This window comes from Oncorhynchus clarkii, chromosome 27, assembly GCF_045791955.1.
Source record: "Oncorhynchus clarkii lewisi isolate Uvic-CL-2024 chromosome 27, UVic_Ocla_1.0, whole genome shotgun sequence".
Classification (NCBI taxonomy): Eukaryota; Metazoa; Chordata; class Actinopteri; order Salmoniformes; family Salmonidae; genus Oncorhynchus; species Oncorhynchus clarkii.
In genome coordinates, this window is record NC_092173.1 from 5,936,217 (window position 1) to 5,952,994 (window position 16,778).

A 16,778-nucleotide genomic window follows, 5' to 3' on the forward strand; every position below is an offset into this window, starting at 1 on the left:
GTGGACAGATGAAACTACAGTTGAGTTGTTTGGAAGAAACACACAACACTATGAGAAACTACGAGAAAAAAAGGCATAGCACACCAAGATCAAATCTTCATCCCAACTGTAAAGTATGGTGGAGGGAGCATCATGGTTTAGGGCTGCTTCAGGGCCTGGACAGCTTGATATCATTGACGGAAAAAGGAATTCCCAAGTTTATCAAGACATTTTGCAGGAGAATGTTAGGCTGATCTTTCCGCCAATTGAAGCTCAACAGATGTTGGGTGATGCAACAGGACAACGATCCAAAACACAGAAGTAAATCAACAACAGAATGGCTTCAACAGAAGAAAATAGGCCTTCTGGAGTGGCCCAGTCCTGACCAGAGTCCTGACCTCATCCCGATTGAGATGCTGTGGCATGACCTCAAGTTAGCAGTTCACACCAGACATCCCAAGAATATTGATGAACTGAAACAGTTTTGTAAAGAGGAATGATCCAAAATTCCTCCTGACCGTTGTGCAGGTCTGATCCGCAACTACAGAAAACGTTTGGTTGAGGTTATTGCTGCCAACGGAGGGTCAAACCGTTATTAAATCCAAGAGTTCGCATACTTTTCCCACCCTGCACTGTGAATGTTTACACGGTGTGTTCAATAAATACAAGTAAATCTAAATGCATGCTCTTCAACCGATCGCTGCCTGCACCTGCCCCCCCCCCCCCCCCCCCCCCCCCGTCCAAGATCACTACTCTGGACGGTTCTAACTTAGAATATGTGGACAACTACAAATACCTAGGTGTCTGGTTAGACTGTAAACTCTCCTTCCAAACTCACATCAAACATCTCCAATCCAAAGTTAAATCTAGAATTGGCTTCCTATTTCGCAACAAAGCATCCTTCACTCATGCTGCCAAACATACCCTTGTAAAACTGACCATCCTACCGATCCTCGACTTCGGCGATGTCATTTACAAAATAGCCTCCAATACCCTACTCAATAAATTGGATGCAGTCTATCACAGTGCAATCCGTTTTGTCACCAAAGCCCCATATACTACCCACCACTGCGACCTGTACGCTCTCATTGGCTGGCCCTCGCTTATCTCAGTGTAACGGATGTGAAACGGCTAGCTAGTTAGCGGTGGTGCCGCTAAACAGCGTTTCAATCGGTGATGTCACTTGCTCTGAGACCTTGAAGTAGTAGTTCCCCTTGCTCTGCAAGGGCCGCGGCTTTTGTGGAGCGATGGGTAACGATGCTTCGTGGGTGACTGTTCGAGCCCAGGTATGGGCGAGGGGACGGACTAAAGTTATACTGTTACATCAGCTCGCTGGTCACCATAGCAGCACCCACCTCTAGCACACGCTCCAGCAGGTATATCTCTCGGGTCACCCCCAAAACCAATTCCTCATTTGGTCGTCTTTCCTTCTAGTTCTCTGCTGCCAATGACTGGAACGAACTACAGAAATCTCTGAAACTAGAAACACTTATCTCCCTCACTAGATTTAAGTACCAGCTGTCAGAGCAGCTCACAGATTACTGCACCTGTACATAGCCCATCTATAATTTAGCCCAAACAACTACCTCTCCCCCCTACTGTATTTATTTATTTATTTTGCTCCTTTGCACATTCTTCCACTGCAAATCTACCATTCCAGTGTTTTACTTGCTATATTGTATTTACTTCGCCACCATTTATTTTTGTGTGTTTTTTTTTGTCTTTACCTCCCTTATCTCACGTAATTTGCTCACATTGTATATATACTTATTTTTCTACTGTATTATTGACTGTATGTTTGTTTTACTCCATGTGTAACTCTGTGTTGTTGTATGTGTCGATCTGCTTTGCTTTATCTTGGCCAGGTCGCAATTGTAAATGAGAACGTGTTCTCAACTTGCCTACCTGGTGAAATAAAGGTGAAATTTAAAACATAAAAAAAAATAAAGACATTAAAACGTATAACTGTTTGTGTGTTATTAGTTTAAGCAGTCTGTGTTTGTCTATTGTTGAGGCCTAGATGAAGATCAGATGAATTGTTTGACTAATTTAGGCAGAAATCCAGGTATTTCCGAAGGGTTCACATGCTTTTTCTTGCCACTGTATTGTGTTGAAGGAGGAGGTGAGATAATGTGACCCTGTGGCCTGTGGATTAGTGCTCCACTCTGTGGGATTAAAGACAGGGAGGTGTTTTGTCACCATAGCGCATGCCACTCTCGTCTACCATTTTCCAGGAGCAATGGGTGCGGGCAGGGGCCTTGTGAAGTGACTTGGTCACCAGCCTCACTGTCCATCCTCACACCTCAGCAGACACACAGAGAGAATGAGAGAGAGACAGGTAGGCACATGTGCAATACTTACAGGACAATACAGACAGAAAAACCGACAGACAGACATGCACACAGACCAGACATAGAGATGGAGAGACAATAAGGCAAAGTCCAGAGAGGAGATATGCCCGATAGTGTAAGCCTACAGGCTAGACACAGGGATCAATGGGGAAATCCAAACAAACCGTGATGTCATAGGTTACAAGGTCAGCAACTCTGTGACTGTCACTCATGACCATTAGGAAGTGGTGTACATGGTATGTGGCTTTCCTTAGGGACTTTCCTCAGGCTGAAGGAAAACTCCATTCAAAAACAATCTTTAGGTATATTTCCACGAATCCCCTGTTGATACAGTCCCAAGATAACGGACTTTCAAGCAGTGTCACTTGCCACATCGTTTGACTGTTGAGACACACAATGTCACTAGCACAAAGCAGCATCGTGATGATGTGGCGAGTGGCATTTTGCGTCTTGAAAATCCAATATCTTAAACTTGACTGCTGCCATGCAAAATATGTTGGGACTGTATCAACAATAGACTAATATCTGTGGATTTTTCCTTTGATACTCACTGACAATATATTCACCACATAGGCCTACACGCTACTTTATAAAATAAATCTGTGTAAATCTGTATTTTATTTCTGTCAAAGCCGTTTCAGTAACTAGAAACAAGTGTACCAATATACAGTGCCAGTCAAAAGTTTGGACACACCTACTCATTCCAGGGTTTTTCTTTCTTTTACTATTTTCTACATTGTAGAATAATAGGGAAGACATCAAAACTAATAATAATATATAGCCTAATAAAACATGTAGCCTAATGGAAACATTGTCCAAGCATTGCAGATATGTTATGGCCCAGCCACAGCCCTACATTGTTGCCTGTTGTCAAGCTGAGATTCCTTCCTGCTTTAACGACTTTGTTTTGGCTGTAGATCAGATGTCAAAGTTCAGCATCAGCAGGCTCTCTTCTGTCAGCTAGCTGCTGTTGTCTATTTCTATACATTTGACATTAATTACAATGGAAATTGAATCGAACCTACATCATACACTTGATGTGAGAACATCTTTGTGCATGTGTGTGTGTGTGTATGTGCCTTGTGTCTGTTTTCAATGGGTGTGTTTGTGAGTTTAATCATTTCCTGATAGCTTGTGTTTATAATGGTGTATTTCACTGCTGGTGGCTGTGTAGTGGGAACAGAGTTTTTAATGCTCCAGTAGACAGGGAAATGTTATCAATAGCAGGAAGAGAGCTTCCATGAGCTGCCGTCCCACCTCCCACTTCATACACACGCACGCACACACACTCGCACACACAAGACACACACAACACATACAGCCTTGTTCTCCCTTAAGTACACTACCGGTCAATTGTTTTAGAACACCTACTCATTCAAGGGTTTTTCTTTATCATGTAGTAACCAAAAAAGTTAGTTATTGCAGCCCAAATAAATATTTTACATTGTTCACGTAACAGACACATCTCAACACCGACTGTTCAGAGGAGACGGTGTGTGTCAGGCCTTCATGGTCGAGGTGCTGTAAAGAAACCACTACTAAAGGACACCAATAAGAAGAAGAGACTTTCTTGTGCCAAGAAACACGAGGCCCTTTGGTCTGGAGTCCAAAATTGGAGAATTTTGGTTCCAACCGCTGTGTTTTGGTGAGATGCGGTGTGGGTGAATGGATGATCTCCGCAATGTGTATTTCCCACCGTAAAGCATGAAGGAGGAGGTGTTAAGGTGTGGGGGCGCTTTGCTGGTGACACTGTTAGTGATTTCTTTTGAATTCAAGGCACACTTAACCAGCATGACTACCACAGAATTCTGCAGCGATACGCCATCCCATCTGGTTTGCGGTTAGTGGGACTGTCATTTGTTTTTCAACAGAACAGTGACCCAATTCACCTCCAGGCTGTGTAGGGCTATTTTACCAAGAAGGAGAGTGATGGAGTGCTGCATCAGATGACCTGCCCTCCACAATCCCCCGACTTCAACCAAACTGAGATGGTTTGGGATGAGATGGACTTCAGAGGGAAGGAAAAGCAGCCAACTAGTGCTCAGCACATGTGGGAACTTCTTCAAGACTGATTTGAAAAGCATTCCAGGTGAAGCTGGTTGAGAGAATCTCAAGTGTGGCTTTAAAAAAAAAAATGTTTAATACTTTTTGGTTACTGCATGATTCCATGTGTTACTTCATAGTTTTGATGTCTTCACTATTATTCTTCAATGTTGAAAATAGTACAAATAAAGAAAAACCCTTGAATGAGTAGGTGTTCTTAAACCTTGACCGGTAGTGTATGTGACGTCACTATATTAGGCAAGACTCCACCAGGAAATACAATTTGTCCTGCAAAGGATCTTGGGAACCTTGCTTGCCTGGACCACACCTACAGTGTAGGAAATGGAGCTATAAGTGTGTGTGTACGTGTGTGTGTAGATGTGTACGTGTGCGCGAGCATGCGGGTGTAACCATATTTTGTGGTTTGGTATTTTTAACATGGGCCTTCTCGCTTATTCAGCACACTTCTTCACTTACCTGGGCCATGCTCAGTACACTAACATTGTGGAATTTTGCAGATAGAAATGTCATCAACAGAGATGTGGAACATGGCCCGCTTACCTGGGCCATGTTCTACATAATACATTTCTATCTATGTTTCTGATAGACATGTCATCAATAGACTGATAGACATGTCATCAATCAATCATCAATGTCACCTATATCGAATCTTCCATTCCTCTCAATAATTTTAGAAAAGCTGTTGTGCAGCAACTTACTGCCTTCCTGAAGACAGACAATGTATACGAAATGCTTCAGCCTGGTTTTAGATCCCATCATAGCACTGAGACTGCACTTGTGAAGGTGGTAAATTACCTTTTAATGGTGTCAGACCGAGGCTCTGCACCTGTCCTCGTGCTCCTAGACCTTAGTGTTGCTTTTGATACCATCGATCACCACATTCTTTTAGAGAGATGGGAAACCCAAATTAGTCTACACGGACAAGTTCTGGCCTGGTTTCGATCTTATCTGTCGGAAAGATATCAGTTTGTCTCTGTGAATGGTTTGTCCTCTGACAAATCAACTGTACATTTTGGTGTTCCTCAAGGTTCCATTTTAGGGCCACTATTGTTTTCACTATATATTTTACATTGACACATGTCATTCGAAAACATAATGTTCACTTCCACTGCTAGGTTGATGACACACAGCTGTACATTTCAATGAAACATGGTGAAGCCCCAAAATTGCCCTCGCTAGAAGCCTGTGTTTAAGACATAAAGAAGTGGATGGCTGCAAACCTTTAACTTTTAAACTCGGACAAAACAGAGATGCTTCTTGTAGGTCCCAAGAAACAAAGATATCTTCTGTTGAATCTGACAATTAATCTTGATGGTTGTACAGTCGTCTCAAATAAAACTGCGTTACTCTGGACCCTAATCTCTCTTTTGACAAACATATCAAGACTGTACGTAATATTGCAAAAATCAGAAATTTTCTGTCCAAAAATTATGCTGAAAAAGTATTCCATGGCCTCCCGGGTGGCGCAGTGGTTAAGGGCGCTGTACTGCAGCTCCAGCTGTGCCATCAGAGTCTCTGGATTCGCGCCCAGGCTCTGTCGTAACCGGCCGTGACCGGGAGGTCCGTGGGGCGACGCACAATTGGCCTAGCGTCGTCCGGGTTAGGGAGGGATTGGTCGGTAGGGATCTCCTTGTCTCATCGCGCACCAGCGACTCCTGTGGCGGGCCGGGCGCAGTGCTCGCTAGCCAAGGTTGCCAGGTGCACGGTGTAGCCTCCGACACATTGGTGCGGCTGGCTTCCGGGTTGGATGCATGCTGTGTTAAGAAGCAGTACGGCTGGTTGGGTTGTGTATCGGAGGACGCATGACATTCAACCTTCGTCTCTCCCGAGCCCGTACGGGAGTTGTAGCAATGAGACAAGATAGTAGCTACTACAACAATTGGATACCACGAAATTGGGGAGAAAAAGGGGTAACAAAAAAAAAAAGTATTCCATGCTTTTGTTACTTCTTGGTTAGACTTCTTGGTTTTTCCTAGCTACCGTGCTTCTACACCTGCATTGCTTGATGTTTGGAGTTTTAGGCTGGATTTCTGTACAGCACTTTGAGATATCAGCTAATGTAAGACGGGCTATATAAATACATTTGATTTAAATAGAGATTATATTATTCTACATCACAGAGAGGCATTTTTGTTCTACATAATACATTTCTATCTGAATGTTGGCCAACATTGTGTCCTGCTGAATGCGGCCCTGTTGTGGAGTGTCAAAGAGATGCTCTATAGCATATTACTGCCTCCACATGGAAAAGGAAATAGAGGTAGTTCAGAAGCAAGCCTTGGTCAGGAACACTGTGTTGTACTGCTCTCTTATGCCACCTTCTGGTGAGTTTTCATCCCGCAGCAGTTTGAAGAACAGATGAGTTTAATTGTAAAACAGATACTAATTAGAGGAAGTACATAAGAAACAAATTGTTTTGGTTAATTCCTTGTGTTTTATTTTCATTTCATTTTGATTTAAACACGGCTAATCATAATAGGTGCACATATTTAATAAAAATGTTAGGTTTTGTAGTTAGGTTTGGGCAGTCTGCGTTGCTTTTTCAGGTAGCAGGATTGTGACAAAATCACATGACAAAAACTGAGAATTTCTATGGAAAGCAGGACATTCATATTTCCTGTTTCTGAAGTGAAGCCAATTGAATTCTGCTATAGTTACATAACAGGTCCACTAGAGGACAGGGCGAGACGACAAAAGTTTGGATGTCAAGCCTCTTGTCACAGAAACTAAACTACCGGAATAGCTAGTATACTACAAAGCCTAATGACGCATTTTATCAGGGGCGTAGCTTTCACTGGTGACATTCTGAAATAGCATTTTTGCCCCCCCCCCCCCCCCCCCAGTTTTATAATTGGAATGTGATACAAAATGAGGCAACGGTTGTGCTTTAGGACCATGCAGATACCTCCGAGCAGTCGGGTAGGCTGTTTGTAGTGTTTATCCGACTGGGCATTTTTTTTAAACATGCCCCCCCACTTCTAAACCAAAGTTGCGCCCATGCATTTTATTGACCAATTTTATGTTATATTTACGTGTGATTGTGGGTGGAGGGGAGGTAAAGACAGCACATGGGTGTGTGTTTGGTACGTATGTGTGTGAGTGAGTTTTCCCTGTTGTTGTGTACAGAAGGCTTTTAGTGTCGGTGTGCTCCCCTAGAGGAAAATCTGCAGCTGTTCATACATTCAGAATCGTTTTCTCGCTCGTTCACTCAATACATTCACATATATTAGATATTAGACCACATTCTCAAATGTGCCAACGTGACAGTGGAGGCTGGTGGGAGGAGCTATAGGAGGACGGTCTCGTTGTAATGGCTGGAATGGAAGAATTGGAACGCTATCAAACACACGGAAACCACGTTTGACTCCGTTCCAATAATTCCATTCCAGCCATTACAATGAGCCGGTCCTCCTATAGCTCCTCCCACCAGCCACCACTGCTACATGCACACTCACATTTACGCTCACACACTCACACACACACACACATGCACACGCCTACATAGGTCACTATTCATTAGTCTAACTTGGGTCTCCTCTTCATCCATTTACAGGCAAACACTGATGCAATTCCTGGAAGATCAATGTTTGCCTGGTTACTCAGGGAGTTTTGCAATGTAATGTTTCTGGAAAGCCTTTCTGTTTCTTGGCCATCAAGCGGCTTTTATTTCCCCTTATCCTACCGTGATTAATTTTCTTTCTCTCTTTAATGTAACACAGCTGTGAATTGCAACCTGATTTCATAGCAGGAGTTTCCTTTCTAGTCGGTGCGGGGGGAGAGTTGTCGGGGGATGTTTTACTCTCACCCTCCGACCGAGCGCCCTGTAACCCACCTTGCACGTTGCCTGACGACTCAAACTGAGTTGTTCCACTGCTCTGTGTTCGCTACCTACTTCAGTCTGAGACTGCCATCGTTTAAGTCGTTTGTGGTGACGTCAAATCGAGGGGTGTTGTACAAAACAAAGTCATCAGCGATTGGATCGTCTTGAACCCCAGGATCAAAGCCAATGACACATTTTCCAAACGCCGCTTTGCCCACGTGTGTTCTGGCTCTGGCCCAACCCATCGGTTTCTGGGACCAATCAGAACAGTTAGAATGTGTTTCTGTCCTAGAAATTGCAGAGGAGACACTCAAATCCATAGTCATTTCAGAGAAGAAGCATTCGTGGGCATGGCGTTTGGCCGAGTTTGGGTAGCCAGGCAACCTTACATGCACACCATATAAACCATCTCCTTCCAGTTGACCCTCCCCTCTCTTCTCTGTTACCATGCAAAGCCATTTGTATGCAGGTTTTGGTTCCAATCATTATCGCATCTGTTATCACATATCACAGACGACATTACTGTGTCATGTCTTGTTACCAGCTTCAGGTCCTTGTGGAATAGATGTTATGAAGATGACAGTGATGAACTTCAATCCAGGTAGAGGAATTTCAATCAGATTGGAAGTGTTTTCATAACACCCCAGAAGGGATTGTTTTGTGTTCTTTCTGTTTGGCTGCACCATCTGTACCGTGACAGCCTAAATCGAGAGTTTCAGTTCAGCAGCACACTCATAAAGGACATTCACTTGTACTGTCACTGTCCTCAGCATCTAACTCTGTGTCCAGTCCCATCCGTTTATTAATCTGTGGTCAACACACGCACCCTGGATCTGTCTGTCTGTCTGTCTGTCTGTCTGTCTGTCTGTCTGTCTGTCTGTCTGTCTGTCTGTCTGTCTGTGTGTCTAATTATTTGTAGATCATCATAGATGATCTGACACCCGTGCTGTGACGTAACAAATCACATGTCCCAGCTCCATTGCCCATGCAGCAGCCAGGGTTGGGGAGTAACGGATTGCATGTAATCCGTTACCTGTAAGGGATTACAAAAAACGGTAACTGTAATCCATTACGTTACCAGCTAAAAATATTGTAATCAGATTACAGATACTTTTGGAAAAACTAGATGATTTCTTCGAGGATTACTTTTAAATATCTTTGACACTTCTCTGTTTTCTCAATGACATTCACATCAGCATTGAAAAAAAGGATCCTAGCCTATGGAATAAAAGTGGGGCTTTTATTGCTCATTCTAATTCATGCAGATAAGGGGACACGTTCAAACTCACAAATATTTGATAGACTTAAAGGGGTAATCTGTAGTTGCTACAACCATTTTTGGATTTATACATGATATATTCATGTAAAGATAGAATTTAATCATTTTATTGTATGTAGTAAAAAGCTAGTGCTTAGAAGATGCCTCCATAACCAACCCATAAAGTAAAATTGAACATCAATATATGGCCAGCTATGTAAACTTTAACATTGATTTATCCTGCCATAGATGTCGTTCAATTGGTAACATACATTTTTGTCTTCTTCTAATGCATCTTAAGGGGAGAGTAATCTAAAAGTAACTGATTGAATCAGATTACGTTACTGAGATTGGGTAATCCAAAAGTTACGTTACTGATTACAATTTTGGACTGGTAACTAGTAACTGTAACGGATTACATTTCGAAAGTAACCTCCCCAACCCTGGCAGCAGCCATAGATGCAGTGTGTCTGTATCTGATTGATGCAGTGGAAGACTCAAGTCCCGTGCTACAGTAAATCTTCCCTGGAAATGGAACATCTCTCCCCTGAAACTTGATGGGACTTTAGGAGTTATGACAGAGACACAGCAAGGCCATGGCCGCAGAGGGAGATTGGAACAGGGGAAAGAGATGTCCAAGCTGTTGTCGTTCAGAGTGTAAGATAGGAAAATGTCCCCATCAAATGTGTGGAATTTCATTGTGAATTGCCTCCTTTTTCAACTCTTTCTTTACAGAGGGAGAGAGGGAGAGGTGAAGAGGACTTATTGTTTTACTGATATTTTTCTTCTGTTTTGGCTCAGTGAGTTGTGGGTTGACATATCTCTGTTGTTGTGTCTGTTTCAGTACCACTTTGTGGGTTTCTGTTGATTAGGACCTATGGTCCAGCTCTCTCTTTGTCTTTTTTCTCTCGCTCTCTCGCTCTCTCGCTCTCTCGCTTTCTCGCTCTCTCGCTCTCTCGCTCTCTCTCTACTCACATAACCGTTGGTGCACTGTGGAAGAAAACACTCATCCTTATTTTAGGGCTTGCTCATTCAGAGGTGTGTGTTTGCATGCATGTTGGCGTGCTTGTGTCTCGGCGCTTTCAATCTGGATTCAAAGACAGGGATTTAGAGTGATGACTTTGCATTTCTGTCTTTATTGAGGAAATACAGCCCGCTTGTAAAAAACCCCACAAAAAACGGAGCTTCAAAGACAGTCTGTGTGGATACTGCATTCCTGCCATATTGGTACACAATGGATGAAATGACATTCAGGAACAATATCAGTGGTATAGGTTGTCAATATGCAGAGTATTTTTTTCAGTTTGGGAAAACAGAGAAAGGTGTTTTTAAGGTTTTCCAACCACGTAAACAAATGAATTGGCCTTCATTGGATATTAAAATAATGCTTGAGTGTACTTGACATAGGTCAATCTACAGTGACTGTTATTAGTACTCTGCTCTAGTACTCTGTTAGTACTATTAGTACTCTGTTAGTGTCAGTGCAGTGTTTCTGTAATCATGCAATACTCTACTTTTGATGCAGGTGGCTAAAGGTGGATTATCACCATCAGTTTAATGGCCTTGGAATAGGATTAGAATGCATGAAGTAGCTGGTGTGTGTGCATCTGTTTCTGTGTGTGTGTGTGCGCGTGTGCATGGGTCCGTATAAACACATGCAACCATAAAGATCCTGTTAGATTACTAAAGGGGTTATGTCATAAATCCTCAAAGTTCCAGAATGGGGTGAAAATGGCAGCCATATTGGTGAGGGAGAAATCCAAACCAGTCTGTCTATTACAGTTTTTCTCAATTGCTAAAACGCAATTTCGGAAACCTTGCTCCGTTTCCTGAAAACATTCAACACAAAACCTCATCTTCAAGCACTATTTACATAACCTCTGACTCCTTTCGCAAAATGAAACATTCGCCTCAGAACAGTTTTAACACGGCTCTCAAATCATAAACAAAGTGATCAAAATGAAATTCACTCTCAAGCAGTCAGTAAACAATACACCGAAAAATAGAAAACACATTGTTCAAAACATACAATTCTCAGGGAGAAGTCAATTTTTAATCTAAAAAAATATTCCTATTTTTCCGTCATTGTCTTTTGATGAACGAAAACATGTTCTATCATAGTAGCTCAAAATTAATCAGAAATTACTACTCTGCTTTGCTCTTTGCAATTTTGTTTTTTGTTCTTTCCTCCTCCTTGTACCCCTATTTTTACAGTACTGTACCCTGCATCTCACAAACTTGTCCTTTGTCTCTGTGATACTGTAACGGTTTTCCTCCTCTTCTGAGGAAGAGTAGGAAGGATCGGACCAATATGCAGCGTGGTAAGTGTTCGTCATTTTATTTCAACTGAACACAAAACAAAATAACAAGAGAATGAACGAAAACGAAACAGTCCTGTCAGGTGCAGAAACACAAAACACAAAACAACACATAGAATGCCCACCCCAACTCACGCCCTGACCAAACTAAAATTGGGACATAAAAAAGGAACTAAGGTCAGGACGTGACAGATACTGTAATTCTTTGTTGATATGAACCTGCAACCAGTCAAAATCTATTGAGCAGTCAGTACTGTTAATAAATGGAAAGCACAATGTTCAGGGCCATACAATTTGTCCATTGTACAGTATACAGCCTTCAATGCAGGGTACTACAGTATACAATACTAAAAGGGACAAAAATCAAAGGAGTAAACATGATCAATGTGCTTCTTCTTGTCTTTGGGCTGGGTCAGGCCAGAGCACTTCGTCGACATCACAAGCAATATTGTCCCTCCTGAGGCAACGGGGGAAGAAGCCTCTTGTGTGCCATATCCAGCCCTGACATGATTCCTCACTTATATCACCACAGGCTAAATCCATTGCTTGCAGCAAATTTACTCTCGTGTAGGGTTGTGTATCATATACTTTCCATCTCCAAGAGGAGAAAAACTCCTCAATCGGATTCAGGAAAGGTGAGTATGGAGGGTGGTACAAGTTCGTAAACTGCCCATTGATGTTAAACCATTCCCTTACCTGAGCAGCTCGGTGGAAACTGACATTGTCCCACACTATCTCATAGGTGGGAATGGGATTCTCATTTAGCTCTTGACCCTGCTGCTCTTGAACCTGCTGCTCAAATAAAATATCTCTTAGATTGGCAATGAATCTTAGAAGGTGCTGGGTGTTATATGGCCCGAGTGTAACATGGTGATGTAGAACACCATGGTTGCTGATAGCAGCACAGATTGTGACATTGCCACCTCGTTGACCAGGGACTTCAACAACATGTTTTGGCCTCTCCTTCTCCTCTTTGTTAGATTGAAACCTGCTTCATCGACAAAGATGAACTCATGGGGTCTGTCCAAGGATTCCAAGTCAAATATTGTCGGTGTAGAAATACAATATACTTTATTTAAGTCGTACAGAGACAGTGCTATACTGTAGAGTACAATTAGGCTTCTGATTCACATACATTGTATGTACTGAAGAGTAATGTCATTCACATAGTATGTATGTAGACAATCTGGATTACAGTAAATGTTTCTGAATGTACACTTACTTGCACATACTGAGCTCGCAGTTCTTTCACCCTTGGTGAGTTGCGCTCAAAAGGTACTCTGTATACGTGTTTCATTCGCATCCTGTTACGATGAAGGACACAATTGTGGAAATGCTCACACTGTCGATTCTCTGGAAGTGTGTGTTGTCTTGTATCACTCGTTCCTGGATTTCTCTGAGTCGTATTGCATTATCTTGAAGGACCATGGCAACTATAACGGCCTCTTGCTCCCGAGTGAATATAGCGGTCCTTCCACCTGCATGTGGCAGCCTTGCAATTCTACAAAAAGTAGTGCAGTTACAAAACATATTCATGCAGTACAATACATACAGTGATTAACTTTACAACTGTCTATTGAAACAGCTGCATATAGTGTAGTACAGTAAATTTGCAATTACAAAAATACAGTAGTATCCTGTACCTGTTCTCTTCTCTGAATGTCCTTAATGTCCTGAATGTCCTTGTCCTGAAACGGGTTAAATCAATATTGAGTGGTTGTGTTCAATCAATGACATGTCTTCTCTATTTGTATTTGATTGTTGACACTTGTGTTTACCAGTATGGATGACATGTGCATTAGAGTGCAGAATGTGTTTTGGAGAATGAGAATGTGTTTAGAGTTTTGCTGAAAAGTCTAAGTGAGATCTGCAAATTGTGTTTTACCATGTGAAATGGTTTAAGGTGTTGACAACAGACTGTATAATTAGCTAAATGAGTCCAGGCAACTGAGAACTTTGTTCAGCCAATGGGTTTTAGTGTTTTAGCAATTGAGAAAAACTGTAAGAAAGCATGGCAGTAGAGACATAATCGTCAAAGTAGGCCTAAGACATCTGATATTTCAGAAATTGTGGAAAAGCAGTGGTGGAAAAAGGAATTAATAGTAGTAGTATGTAGACATAGTTCCAAAAATGTTTTGCTTGTCAGCACTCAGGTTTTCAAGATATGTAACTTTCAAAATACAGGGAATCATCCCGTGTGATGCATTTTGCAACATATGATTCAAAACGCACCATCATAGGATGCAAAATGCATCAAACGTGGATGATTTCTGTATTTTGAAAGTTACATATCTTGAAAACTTGACTGCTGACAAGCAAAACATTTTAAGACTATGTTAACAATGGACTAATGAAACAAATAACAAAATATAGTTTTGGGGTGGAATTTTCCTTTAAGTATCAAAAGTAAAAGTATAAATCACTTTCTTGTTATTTTAATTGACACATAGCCTAGAGGCACACTCCAACCCTCAGACATAATTTACGCCAGATCAAATGCAGTAAAGATGACCAGAGATGTTCTCTTGATAAGTGTGACAATTTCTTTGTCCTGCTAAGTATTCAAAATGTAACAAGTACTTTTGGGTGTGAGGGAAAATGTATGGAGTAAAAAGTACCTTTTATTTTTAGGAATGTAGTGAAGTAAAATTAAGTACAGATACCCCCCAAAAAACTACTTAAGTAGTACTTTAAAGTATTTTTACTTACTACTTTACACCACTGTGTAATATAATTATTCTCAACATATAAGATTGTCACATACAGTTTATACAGGTTTTATTACAATTTTCTGTATATATAGCCTCTAAAATATATATTAACAGACCATGTCAACGTTTTTGTTTTCTTGGAAAGCTGTGAGTGCTATTATATGATACAAAATCAGTACTTGTTGCATTTACAACTTGTCCAAGTCCTATAATCAATTGATTTCAGACAGTGTATTGCTGGGGATTGACTGCATTGTTTGAATGGAATGTTGGCATATTGGCAGCTAATTTGAAAAATGTGTGTACTCATTCCTCTAAAACTGTCTGGCTAGCTAGCTGATGAACATACAGTGCAGAAAAAGACTTCAAAATCACGATTTTATTTTACGCTATCTTATCAGAGCATAGGCTAACCATGGTTGACCAACTCCCTGACCAAAATGACTGACCTTGACCCTATCATAAGAAGGTTAATGTCCATTCTAATATTCAAATTCCTAATTCTATGCATGCACCACTGTTTAGTAAACACTAGTGGGATATGATTCCATTGTATGTCTTGATGTCACGATGAACTGACATGAACGCTACACAGTGACACGCAAACCCAAGTGCTAGCAGTCACGCATTGGAATTCTGTTCACGGGCAGGCATGGAGAGGAGGCACACAAAACACTGGCATTAGTATGTGCTATGGCCCTGAGATGTGCAAATCAGGAAATGTGACGTTTGGCTCTGAATCCTACTTTGATGAGCGTCCTGCATACGTCAAATAGCTGGAGTGCCTCCTGTTTTCTGTCAAGCAGCGGCAGAGACCTTGGCCTTAGACGGGCTTCCGAGAGGACTATGAAACACTTGGACATCTGGCCCTACCTGGTATTCTACCCCCTTCTCCAACCCCGGACTTTTCTCTCTTACTTTCGCTCTCAACCGCTCGTTCAAGCCTTGTCTTTCTGCCTTCCACCCACCCTCCCATTCTCTTTTCACCCCTGATTATTTTCATGAATCAAATCAAATCAAATCATAGGTTATGGGTCAACATACACATGGTTAGCAGATGTTTATTTCCAGTGTAACGAAATGCTTGTGCTTCTAGTTCCGACAGTGCAGCAATATCTAACATGTAATCTAACAATTCCACATCAGCTACCTAATACACAGAAATCTAAGTAAAGCAATGGAATTAGAACATATACATATAAATATATGGATGAGCAAAGACCGAGCGGCATAGGAAAGACGCAATAGATGGTATAAAATACAGTACATACAGTTGAAAATTACGTCATGGCTTTAGAAGCTTCTGATAGGCTAATTGACATCATTTGAGTTAATTGGAGGTGTACCTGTGTACGTATTTCAAGGCCTACCTTCAAACTCAGTGCCCCTTTGCTTGACATCATGGGTAAATCAAAAGAAATCAGCCAAGACCTCAGATAAAAAATTGTAGACCTCCAGAAGTCTGGTTCATCCTTGGGAGCAATTTCCAAACGCCTAAAGGTACCACGTTCATCTGTACAAACAATAGTACGCAAGTATAAACACCATGGGACCACACAGCCGTCATACTGTTCAGGAAGGAGACGCGTTCTGCCTCCTAGAGATTAATGTACTTTGGTGCGAAAAGTGCAAAGCAATCCCAGAACAACAGCAAAGGACCTTGTGAATATGCTGGAGGAAACAGGTACAAAAGTATCTATATCCACAGTAAAACAAGTCCTATATCAACATAACCTGAAAGGCTGCTCAGCAAGGAAGAAGCCACTGCTCCAAAATCACCTTAGAAAAGCCAGACTACAGTTTGCAACTGCACATGGGGACAAAGATCGTACTTTTTTGAGAAATGTCCTATGGTCTGATGAAACAAAAATGTTTGGCCATAATGACCATCGTTATGTTTGGAGGAAAAAGGGAGAATATTGCAAGCCGAAGAACACCATCCCAACCGTGAAGCACGGGGTGGCAGCATCATGTTGTGGGGGTGCTTTGCTGCAGGAGGGACTGGTGCACTTCACAAAATAGATGGCATCATGAGGAGGAAAATTATGTGGATATATTGAAGCAACATCTCAAGACATCAGTCAGGAAGTTAAAGCTTGGTTGCAAATGGGTCTTCCAAATGGACAATGACCCCAAGCATACTTGCAAAGTTGTGGCAAAATGGCTTAAGGACAACAAAGTCAAGGTATTGGAGTGGACATCACAAAGCCCTGACCTCAACCCTATAGAACATTTGTGTGCAAAACTGAAAAAAGTGTGTACGAGCAAGGAGGCCTA